This window comes from Artemia franciscana, chromosome 9, assembly GCF_032884065.1.
Source record: "Artemia franciscana chromosome 9, ASM3288406v1, whole genome shotgun sequence".
NCBI classification, from domain to species: Eukaryota; Metazoa; Arthropoda; class Branchiopoda; order Anostraca; family Artemiidae; genus Artemia; species Artemia franciscana.
This window is the reverse complement of record NC_088871.1, coordinates 31265010-31277911: the sequence shown is the minus strand read 5'-3', so window position 1 is coordinate 31277911 and position 12902 is coordinate 31265010. Positions and strand designations below refer to the sequence as shown.

The following is a 12902-nucleotide window of genomic DNA, read 5'->3' as shown; positions in this document are numbered from 1 at the left end:
TTCCTGGTTGAAGGGCCACAAAACGGGTATCAGGTCTGGACCTTGAGAGTCTAGTGCCGTCATACTTACTTACTTATTCAACATTCCATGAAGTTAGATCTCAATACTCTTAGCCCTTTCTGACATACCCAGGATCAAACGTTCCCACTCTTTCTCCGTTGAAAAAAATTGCTTTTTAATTTTCATTTCGTTTTTTTTTTCGAATAAAGCGTTACAATATCTTCACCCTCCCTGAAAAATTCCCCCTGCCAATAGGGAATTTCTTCCAAGTTAACTTCCTCCTGTGGAAATCTCGATTCTATGGTACATTCCCCTCAGATGAAAATTCCACCGGAGAAATTTTTCTTAGACATTTTTTCTTTGGATAAACATGATTTTTTCATGCCTAAAAAGAAGTAAGAAATGAAAAGAATTCCAGATGTAAATTCCAAAATTTGTTTACTGGATAATTTTTAAGGAGTTGACTTAACAGACAATACAGCAATGGTTTGCAACTCTTAAGGGCTTGACGGTGTCCAATAACAACAAGCATACAATTTTACTTTGACAATTGGCGGATTAAAAAAAAGAACGGTTTTTGTGGCACTTAGTATTAACCAAGTGACATATAGCAATCGCAAATTCTGTCGGTCTGTCGGTCCCGGTTTTTGCTACTTAAGGCACTTCCAGGTAAGCTAGGACGATAAAATTTGGCAGGCTTATCAGGGACTGGACCAGATTAAATTAGAAATAGTCGTTTTCCCAATTTGACCAGATCTTGATCGGTTGATCAGATTTTAATAAAATTTGATGTTTGGAAGGATATCATGTCTCAGAGCTGTTATTTTAAATCCCGACTGTATCTGGTGACATTGGGGGCTGGGGGCTGGGAGGGGGAAACCTAAAATCTTGGAAAACACTTAGAGTGGAGGGATCAGGATGAAACTTGGTGGGAAAAATAAGCACAAGTCCTAGATACATTATTGACATAACCGGAACGGATCCGCTCTCTTTGGGGTAGTTGGGGCGGGGGAGGGGGTAACTCTGAAAAATTAGAAAAAATGAGGTATTTTTAACTTACGAACGGGTGATCGGATCTCAATGAAATGTGATATTTAGAAGGATATCGTGTCTCAGTGCTCTTATTTTAAATCTCGACGGGGTCTGGTGACATTGGGAGGAGTTGGGAGGGGGAAACCTAAAATCTTGGAATATACTTAGAGTGGAGGGATCGCGATGAAACTTGGTGGAAAAAATAAGCACAAGTCCTAAATACATGATTGAAATAACCGGAACGGATCCGCTCTCTTTGGGGTAGTTAGGGGGAGGGGTAATTCTGAAAAATTAAAAAATGAGGTATTTTTAACTTACGAACGGGTGATCGGATCTCAATGAAATTTGATATTTAGAAGGATATCGTGTCTCAAAGCTCTTATTTTAAATTTCGACCGGATCCGGTGACATTGGGGGGAGTTTGCGGTAGGGGAACCTTAAATCATGGAAAACGCTTAGATTGGAGGGATCGGGATGAAACTTGGTGGGGAAAATAAGCAGAAGTCTTAGATACGTGATTTTCATAATTAGAACGGATCCGCTCTATTGGGGGGGGGGGGGGTTATTTCTGAAAAACTAGAAAAACATGACGTATTTTTAACTTACGAAGGAGTGATCGGATCTTCATGATAATTCATATTTAGAAGGACCTCGAAACTCAGATCTCTTATTTTAAATCTCAACCGGATCCAGCGTCATTTGGGGGGGGGCAGTTGGGGGGGGACTAGAAATCTTAGAAAATACTTAAAGCAGAGAGATCAGGATGAAACTGGATGGGAAGAATAGAAACCTGTCTAAGATACGTGACTGACATAACCGGACCGGATCCGCTCTCTTTGGTGGAGTTGGGAGGGGGGGGTAATTTTGAAAATTGAGGTATTTGTAACTTACGAAAGGGTGACCAGATCTTAATAAAATTTGATATTTAGAAGGACCTTGTGCTTTAAAGCTCTAATTTTAAATTCCAACCAGATCCTGTGACATTGGGGCGAGTTGGTGGGGGAAACTGGAATTCTTGAAAAACGTGAAAATTTGGGTATTTTTATCTTACGAATAGGTGATCGGATCTTAATGAAATTGGATATTTAGGTGGAATTCCTGTCTTAGAGCTCTTATTTCAAATCCCGACCAGATCTTTTGACATTGGGGGGAGTTGGAGGGGGAATTTTGGAAAACACTTGGAGTGGAGGATTCGGGATGAAGCTTGGTGGATAGAATAAGCAAATGTCCTTGATATGTGATTGACGTAACCGTACTGGATTCGCTTTCTTTGGGGGAGTTGGGGGGAGGGGTTCAATGATTTGGCGAGTTTGGTGCTTCTGGACATGCTAAGACGATGGAAACTGGTAGACATGTCAGGGAGCTGCACAAATTGACTTGATAAAGTCGTTTTCCCAGATTTGACCATCTGGGGGGCTAAATGGAGAGGAGAAATTAGAAAAATCAGGTATTTATAACTTACGAGTGGGTGATCGGATCTTAATAAATTTTGATATTTAGAAGGACATCGTGACTCAGAGCTCTTCTTATAAATCCTGACCGGCATTCAGCCTCTGATTTTCCTCTTAAATCAATCTATTGATTCTTAGAATTTTGTTAGAGCTCATACCATATGAGCTCTTGGCTCTTAGCTCTTTTTGCCTAGTCACAAGTGCCATATGAGCTCTTAACTCTTGTTAAGAAGGGACGACGGTTAAGCAGCTAATTTTATTGAGGCAGTGTTTTCATATCTCTTCATTGGCTAATTGGCTGATTAATCTCCGAGTTACATATTCTGATGTTTGTCCTGAAAATTAATATAATAGAGAATAAATAAAAACAGTGGCGATAATCTTCAAAGTACCAAGGACACCAAAATGAAAACATGTTTATCCCTCTTGATCTATCTCAGGTCTATTCAGACCTGAAAAGCCAGGTTTCCTAAGACTTTTCCTTTAGTTGCTATGAGCATTTTCACTTAGAATCTATCTACGATACAGTGTTACCAATGATAAACTGTGGAACTGAAAAAAAAGAAGAGCGGACACTATTTCCTGTGAATTCGAAACTGCTTTTCAATCGTGAAAATTCAAATTCACAATCTCTTTTGACTGGTATATTTTTGCTTCCCAAGGTGTCTTATCACAGAGGGGAACTCAAACCCATTGAATTCATATAATATTTGTAACTGGAACTGTATATATTTGTGAAAATTTATTTTGTGAATTAATATGACATCATCAAGTTCAATAAATAACTATTCTGATTTGTCAGAAAATATTGTTGATGACCCAGTACTATATGGTTTGTAAGATACCATTTCAGGATAGGCTACTTGTTCCAGCCTCTTTTGACACCCAATGTAGCTTCTCTTGCTATTCAAGATCATAACACGACTCCCGAGCAGCTGAAAAGTTGATGTGAAGATTCATATACATGGTAAGCAATAGAACAAACAATGCTTCATTTCATGTAGATTAGGCCTAGCCTATAGAAATGTAGGTAACCAAGGTCTATCTTTCAATTATGTTCATTGGCTTACAAAGGAAAGGATATATTTTGGAGCAACTTTTGTATTAATATTGTGGTATCACCCTTTATAAAGAAACACTATAAAACTTTATATTAGACTACTTTAAGAGAGGTAAATTTTCTGATTAGCCAAACTGAATATTAAGATGGTTTGGGCTAAAAAATAGACACTTATATAGTCAGATTCAATTGTGACTTCAAATGTAGCTAACTTTGTCAAGACTCCGTCCTCCCTCCCTTCGCAATGGTGAAACATATACCCTGAATTATGAATTAGTGCCAGATTTTTGGTACATAGCCTTGACTGCAGTTTTCAACAAAATTTAACTTTTCAGCACAATTCTTTTTCTTACATAATTCAATAATCGCTTGACAGGGACTATACATTTTGAGCTTAGGGTTGAGCTTATCGTAAGGACAGCAAAACATTATAAAGGCACGCAAGTAAAAAACGGTTAAACAGAAATATACTTCCAACAAGGAGCCCGTAGGTACGGCGCATTTTTCCACAAATGCTGAACAACAGCCAAACGAATCAATTTAAGGTTTGACGCAATCGGAAGAACAAAATAAGTAAAAGAAACAGTACTAAAAGCGATACAAACTTGATTACTGAGCCGAATAGAAGTAAGGGAGGGATGTTGAGAGTGGTGATCAAACACAAGCATTTCACTTTTACTCCTATTAAACGAAAGGCCAATCTTATGACATACGATTTCAGCAGAGCGAAATTTTCTTCAGCTCGGGGAATTTGCTAGGACTCAAGATATTATTAGCATAAATTTAATAAAGTAATATCTGGACGTAACTGGATGAGAGTCCAGTTACGTGGACTCTCGCGCGACCGCAAAACCTCATATGTTTTCTCCAGCGCGAAAATGTTGTTTAATTTATTTATTTGTTTTTGAATTCGGAGTAATAAACTTATGAACAGATGAACTTGGCTTATGTTTTGACTCAACAACACTATTATTGTATAAAGGAGGGGAGCTAATAGACCCCAGCCTAATGCCTTTATATACGTGAATTAATACTGTAGGCCTATTAATCGGAAAGGACTGGAAGTCGTTTTAAACCTTTTTTCTTTTCTTTTTGCTTTTTTGTGTCCGTGTTCCTGTTTCTAAAACGTTAAAATAACAAGATTTCCAAATTTTATTACTAATTTTAAGCTTTCATTGCTAATTTAAAAATTCATCAGGAGAAACCTTTCTCCTATATTCGGTTTTCTTTAAAAATTGATGAGCCTCAAACTTTCACACTTGGTGAATTAAATCGCTAATCGTTTTGATCCCTGAAAGGGGCTAAAAGGCTCAAAACAACCCATTGAACCCTAGTAACCCTAAGCTCAAGCATATTTTCCTTTAAATAACTGGCTAGGGCATGAAATTTGTCAATTGTAGCTGACTATTGATTTAAGCTGATACAGGCTATATATTTCCATATGGGAGGGGGAGGAAGAGGAGTAAAGCATAGTGGATTCAACTTCAAAGTCCGTTAACTACAATAATTGTACTTATTATGAAGTAACTAAGTAAGAGTCTTTTATTCAGACTATCGAGTATCACTTGGACTATCGAGTAGGGATCGAACCTGAGTGCCTTCAGATTAACAGGACAGTCGTATCCACTAAGCTGTCACAAGGTGTTGAGTAGGATGATAAATTATAGTGGTAGATTTGTTTTTAGGTAAAAGCGGATCGAATGATGACATCTTCTATGTCTATATATATAAAATAAGTTGTCTGTGTGTTTTGTCTGTTACGCCAGATTATATCTTCTATATGTATAAAAATAAGTTGTATGTATTTTTGTATTGAGGGTTTGCATATGACGTCTGAAAAATAAAGAAGAACAAGAAAACAAACTAAAATGTAAAAACTTGGAATTGCATAAATATTTCGAATATTTTGACAATAGATTAAAGTAATTCGAAAACCATTAAAATTTTGAGGTTTATTATAAATTGTTGAGCTTTAGCAAGCTTGGCACGTGAAGAGGAATTTTTAGTATAGATCTTAAAATGACATAAGAAACAGCCGAAATTCCCAGTAAAAACTGGGAATTGCATAAATATTTTGAAATATTTTGACAATAGATTAAAGTAATTCGAAAACCTTAAAACAGATACTTAAAATTTGAGGTTATTATAAATTGTTGAGCTTTAGCAAGCTTGGCACGTGAAGATGAATTTTTAGTATAGATCTTAAAATGACAGAAGAAACAGCCGAGGAAGCTGCTCAAATAGTTGATTCAAAGAGAAATTTTAGTATAAATCCTACAATGGCAGAAGAAACAGCCGAGGAATCTGCTCAAAGGGTTAATGCCAAAAGGCTTGCGGCTAAAGAACGCAAAACCGCGCAGTTAGATGAGAATCCACCTGGACAGCGAGAGTCAAAACGTACCAAAACTGAAAATAATAGCGATGATGATTGGGTTTGGGATTTTGACTTGGATAAGGTCATCAATGCCTACCAGATTATAGTTAAAAAACAAAGGTTCGGCGATATGTATTTCATAGTGATGCTGAAAAATAAAGAAGAAAAAGAAAACTGAAAAAAGAAAAAAGGTAAATACTAAAAAAAACTAAAAGAAAAAACAAAAAAAAACCTGAAAAAAAAAATTAAAAAAAAAACCTAAAAAAAAAACGTAAAAAATAAAAAAGGCAAAAAACAAAAAAGAAAGAAAAACTAAAAAAAAATGGGAATTGCACAAATATTTCAATATATTTGACAATAGATTAAAGTAATTCGAAAACCTTAAAACAGATACCCAAAATTTGAGGTTTATTATAAATTGTTGGAGCTTTAGCATGTTTGGCACGTAAAGATTTTTCAAAGTGTCAATGTTAGAATGAATATTGACAAATTGAAGAAAACAAATCAATAAAAAGAAGAAACTAAAAGAAAGAAAAACTAAAAAAAAAAAAAAACTAAAAAAGAAACCGTATATATATATATATATATATATATATATATATATATATATATATATATATATATATATATATATATTTATATATATATATATATACTAGCTGTTGGGGTGGCGCTTTGCGCCACCCCAACACCTAGTTGGTGGGGGAGCTTCGCGCCCCCCCAAGCCCCCCCGCGCGCGTAAGTCGTTACGCGCCATATTAGTTACGCGCCATTGTAGTTGTGTCCCTATGTCCCACCTGTGAATATAGATAGATATATATATATACTAGCTGTTGGGGTGGCGCTTCGCGCCACCCCAACACCTAGTTGGTGGGGCGCTTCGCGCCCCCCCCCCCCCCCAAGCCCCCCCGCCCGCGTAAGTCGTTACGCGCCATATTAGTTATGCGCCATTGTAGTTGTGTCCCTGTGTCCCACCTGTGAATATAGATAGATTTATATATGTGTTTCAAACTACGCAAAAATTGCGAATAAACAACATTCTTGGCTTTCCCATTGTCTGTGCATATGCAAAGCCGTATGTACTAATAATGACGTCATATACAAACGCTCTTTTTACAAACAAACAAACATGCATCCACATAACTCGTTTTTATATAGATAGATACAATACAAATTAACTGCGTAAAACTTGCGAATAAACAACATTCTTCGCTGTCCAATTGTCGCTGCATATAAATACATTGTCAGGTTACCGACCCTCGAACATGCAACGTACAAATTGTCCATGGGAAAAACAATCAGGATTAAGATCTATACCACATTTTTCTAATGATTGACCTTGAGCTTTGTTAATGGTGATTGCAAATACTAATCGAATTGGGAATTGCAATCTTTTAAATTGAAAAAGCAGATCCGTTGGAATCATGGGAATGCGAGAATAAGAACAGCCTCACCCTCATAAGGCCCTGTCAAGATTGTGGCCTCTATTAGGTTTTCCATTGTTTTTTTTTACGGCAAGTCGCGTGCCATTGCAAAGCTTTGGTGGGTTGATATTTCTTAAAAGTATTATTGGTACGCCTATTTTTAGTTGTAGCACGTGTGGTGGAAACCCTGAAGAAAATTCAGATGGATAATTAACCGCTTCATTTGGTTCCAAAACTGTGTCGACTGACTTGTAAAGGACTGCCTGGTCTCGAATCTTGTTCAAAACAATATTGTTGATTTCGTGGACGTCTATATTTTTGGGTGCGAGAATCGCTCTTTCACTTAGCCATTTTATTATTTTTATAATTTTTAGAATATTCGGAAATACTTTTTCAATCAATTCATTTTTGGACGTCACTAAATTACAGAAATCAGCAGGTAGTTGTATACGTCCTGAAATTGAGTCTACTGTTTGACCAGAGTCATCGTTTTGCAATCGGACACGCATATTTGTAGTTAATTTTAATATTTTTACGTGTGCCTATAAATTAGAATTTTTTAGGCAAGCATTCATTTCGTCTGCAGGAGTTAAACTACGTAAAAATTGCGAATATACAACATTCTTGGCTTTCCCATTGTCTCTGCATATACAAAGCCGTATGTACTAATAATGACATCATATGCAAACGCTCTTTTTACAAACAAACAAACATGCATACATACAACTCGTTTTTATATAGATAGATAGATAGATAGATAGATAAAATACAAATTAACTGCGTAAAACTTGCGAATATACAACATTCTTCGCTGTCCAATTGTCGCTGCATATAAATAGATTGTCAGGTTTACCGACCCTCGAACATGCAACGTACAATTGTCAATGGGAAAAACAATCAGTATTAAGATCTATACCACATTTTTCTAATGATTGACCTTGAGCTTTGTTAATGGTGATTGCAAATGCTAATCGAATTGGGAATTGCAATCTTTTAAATTGAAAAGGCAGATCCGTTGGAATCTTGGGAATGCGAGGAATAAGAACAGCCTCACCCTCAAAAGGCCCTGTCAAGATTGTGGCCTCTATTAGGTTTTCCATTGTTTTTTTTACGGCAGGTCGAGTGCCATAGCAAAGCTTTGGTGGGTTTATATTTCTTAAAAGTATTATTGGTAGGCCTATTTTTAGTTGTAGCACGTGTGGTGGAAACCCTGAGAATAATATCTCGAGGTAAAAAACTGATCACCGACCATAACGATGGCCACTTCGTCGATAGTTGGAGCATTGTATCTACGCACATGTTGGCCAGGAGGCGTTTTATCAGCGGAAATAACAATTTTATGCGTATAAGTAGGCATCAAATCGATGGCTGTTTTGAACAGACGCACTAAATTATTATTTTCGTGGAAAAGATGTTGTAATTGGGAAACGATTGTCCTTTCAATGTTGGGAGAAATTTCGCAACGTGCATTCAATTCAGAATTTCTATCACTGATGAAGTACAATTGTAAAAATTTATGATTCTCGCCTGAGAATGGTAGAAGAGACCCTGCTCTATGATAAATTTGCCCTTTTACTTTGAAAGTAGACATAAATTGATCTGGATTTTCAATTTGGGCTCCAAACGACGTCATTTGGAAACATGAGTTTCCAAACGACGTCCGTCATTTGGAAACATGATTCATTTATATTCCTTATGTCCCGGTGTCCCGGTCGTCATTTATATCCCCTTGTTTTATATCCCGCTTTTTTTTCAGTTTTTTCCTTTTTTTAGTTTTTTTTTTTACTTTTTTAGTTCTTTTAGTTTTTACGTTTTTTAGTTTTTTTTAGTTTTTTAGATGATTTTTTTTTAGTTTTTTACCTTTTTTCTTTTTAGTTTTTATTGGTTTTTACCTTTTTTTAGCTTTTTATCTTTTTTATTTTATTTTTTATTTTTATTTTTAATTTTATTAGTATTCTTTTTCTCTTCTATTTTTCATTTTTCCTTTTTTTTAGTTTTTTTTTAGTTTTTAGTTTTTTAGGTTTTTTCCTTTTTTTAGTTTCTTTAGTTTTTTTAGTTTTTCGGCTTTTTTATTTTTTTATTAGTTTTTAGTTTTTTTTGTAGTTTTTGCGTTTTTTTAGTTTTTTCAGTTTTTTTTTTAGTTTTTAGTTTTTTACCTTTTTTAGCCTAACCAGGATTTGAACCTGGGACCTTCATTCTCCGTTCTGACACCCTCTCTCACCGAGTGACTACTCCAGCATGTTCATTTTGGTGTTTTAAATGGTATATTATTAACCAAATTAATGTGTTTTACAATATACTAAGCATCGTCATAACAAAAATGACGGCAACTAATTTCATGACGTCAGCCGAAACATGACGTCACCTGATCCACAGATCCACAGACCCACAGACAGACAGACAACTTATTTTTATATATATAGATATATATATATGTTTTTAACTACGTAAAACTTGCGAATATACAACATTCTTTGCTGTCCCATTGTCTGTGCATATAAATAGATTGTCAGGTTTACCGACTCTTGAACATGCAACATATAATGGTCCATGGGAAAACAATCCGTATTCAGATCTATACCTCATGATTCTAATGATTGCCCTTGAGCTTTGTTGATGGTGATTGCTAATCGACCATTCCCTGAGTCGCCATCGTCATTTATATATCCCCCTGTGCACCCCGGCGTCCCCTTTGTAGTTATGTCCCTGTGTCCCGGTCGTCATTTATATTCCCTGTGTCCCGGTCGTCATTTGTGTCCCGGTGTCCCAATCTGTGATTTCTCTTTGAGTGTCCCGGGCGTCATTTATATTCCTTGTGTCCCGGTGTCCCGGTCGTCATTTATATCCCCCTGTGCCCCCCGGCGTCCCCGTTGTAGTTGTGTCCCTGTGTCCCGGTCGTCATTTATATTCCCTGTGTCCCGGTCGTCATTTGTATCCCGGTGTCCCGGTCTGTATATACATTCGTTTTTTAGTTTTGTTTTTCTCCTTTATTTTTTTCCTTTTTTATTTTTTTTCTTTTTTAGTTTATTTAGATTTTTAGATTTTTTAGTTTTTTTTATTAGTTTTTAGTTGTTTTTTCTTTTTAGTTTTTTTGTAGTTTTTACCTTCTTTTTAGTTTTTTTAGTTTTTTTTTTACTTATGTCCTGGTCGTCATTTATACTCCCTGTGTCCCGGTGCTTTGTTGATTGCTAATCGAACATTCCTTTTGTCCCGGTCGCTTTCTCTTTGAGTGTCGTCATTTATTTAGATTGTCAGGTTTACCGACTCTTGAACATGCAACATATAATTGTCCATGGGAAAAACAATCCATATTCAGATCTATACCTCATGATTCTAATGATTGCCCTTGAGCTTTGTTGATGGTGATTGCTAATTGAACATTCCCTGTGTCCCGGTCGTCATTTATATTCCCAGTATCCCGGTCGTCATTTGTGTCCTTTTCTTTTTTAGTTCTTTTAGTTTTTACCTTTTTTAGTTTTTTTTAAGTTTTTTAGATGAAATTTTTTTTTAGTTTTTTTCCTTTTTTTCTTTTTAGTTTTTTATTGGTTTTTACCTTTTTTTAGCTTTTTCAGTTTTTTTCGTTTTTTCTTTTTACTTTTTTTTTAGTTTTTATCTTTTTTATTTTTTTTTATTTTTATTCTTAATTTTATTAGTTTTCTTTTTCTCTTCTATTTATCAGTTTTTTCCTTTTTTTTAACTTTTTTTTTAGTTTTTTAGTTTTTTTAGTTTTTTAGCTTTTTTATTTTTTTTATTAGTTTTTGTTTTTTTTTGTAGTTTTTGCCTTTTTTTAGTTTTTTCAGTTTTTTTTTAGGTTTTAGTTTTTTACCTTTTTTAGCCTAACCAGGATTTGAACCTGGGACCTTCATTCTCCGTTCTGACACCCTCTCTCATCGAGTGACTACTCCAGCATGTTCATTTTGGTGTTTTAAATGGTATATTATTAACCAAATAAATGTCACCTGATCCACAGACAGACAGACAGACAACTTATTTTTATATATCTTCTATATATATAAAAATAAGTTGTCTGTGGATGGATGGATGGATGTGTCAGGTGACGTCACCTGAAAAAACTGGATCAGGTGACGTCAAAACTGAAAAAACTAAAAAAAGGCAAAAACTACAAAAAAAACTAAAAACTAATAAAAAAAATAAAAAAGCTAAAAAACTAAAAAAACTATAAAGGTAAAAACCAATAAAAAACTAAAAAAAAAACTGAAAAAACTAAAAAAAGGCAAAAACTACAAAAAAAACTAAAAACTAATAAAAAAAGTAAAAAAGCTAAAAAACTAAAAAAACTAAAAAAACTAAAAAAAGGTAAAAAACTAAAAAAAATAAAAAATAAAAAAAAACTAAAAAAAAGGAAAAAACTGAAAAATAAGCTAAAATAAAGGTAAAAACCAATAAAAAACTAAAAAAAAGGAAAAAACTAATAAATGACGACATTCAAAGAGAAAGCGACATCAGGTGACGTCAAAACTGAAAAAACTAAAAAAAGGCAAAAACTACAAAAAAAACTAAAAACTAATAAAAAAAATAAAAAAGCTAAAAAACTAAAAAAACTAAAAAAAGGCAAAAACTACAAAAAAAACTAAAAACTAATAAAAAAGCTAAAAAACTAAAAAAACTAAAAAAAAGGCAAAAACAACAAAAAAACTAAAAACTAATAAAAAAATAAAAAAGCTAAAAAACTAAAAAAACTAAAAAAACTAAAAAAAGGTAAAAAACTAAAAAAAACTAAAAACTAAAAAAAACTAAAAAAGGTAAAAACTAAAAGAACTAAAAAAGAAAAAAATAAATGACGACACTCAAAGAGAAAGCGACCAGGACAAAAGGAATGTTCGATTAGCAATCAACAAAGCACCGGGACACAGGGAGTATAAATGACGACCAGGACACAAGTAAAAAAAAAAAAAGTAACAAAACTAAAAAGAAGGTAAAAACTACAAAAAAACTAAAAAGAAAAAAAAACTAAAAACTAATAAAAAAACTAAAAAATCTAAAAATCTAAATAAACTAAAAAAGAAAAAAAAAGGAAAAAAAATAAAGGAGAAAAACAAAACTAAAAAACGAATGTATATACAGACCGGTACACCGGGATACAAATGACGACCGGGACACAGGGAATATAAATAACGACCGGGACACAGGGACACAACTACAACGGGGACACCGGGGGAAACAGGGGGATATAAATGACGACCGGGACAAAAAAACTAAAAAGAAATAAAAACTAAAAACTAATAAAAAAAAACTAAAAAATCTAAAAATCTAAATAAGCTAAAAAAGAAAAAAAAAGGAAAAAAATAAAGGAGAAAAACAAAACTAAAAAACGAATGTATATACAGACCGGGACACCGGGATACAAATGATGACCGGGACCCGGGACACAGGGAATATAAATGACGACCGGGACACAGGGACACAACTACAACGGGGACACCGGGGGAAACAGGGGGATCTAAATGACGACCGGGACACCGGGACAGGGAATGGTCGATTAGCAATCACCATCAACAAAGCTCAAGGGCAATCATTAGAATCATGAGGTATAGATCTGA

General features: G+C 34.5%; 1 long non-coding RNA gene across 1 annotated transcript; it reads left to right on the top strand.

Moving 5' to 3' along the window:
* Positions 1-11164: 11164 nt before the first annotated feature.
* Positions 11165-12679, top strand: LOC136031268 (uncharacterized). The gene is made up of 2 exons (XR_010618477.1): positions 11165-11423; positions 11809-12679. It is a non-coding gene; the product is annotated as an uncharacterized LOC136031268 (long non-coding RNA).
* The last annotated feature ends 223 nt before the right edge of the window (positions 12680-12902 follow it).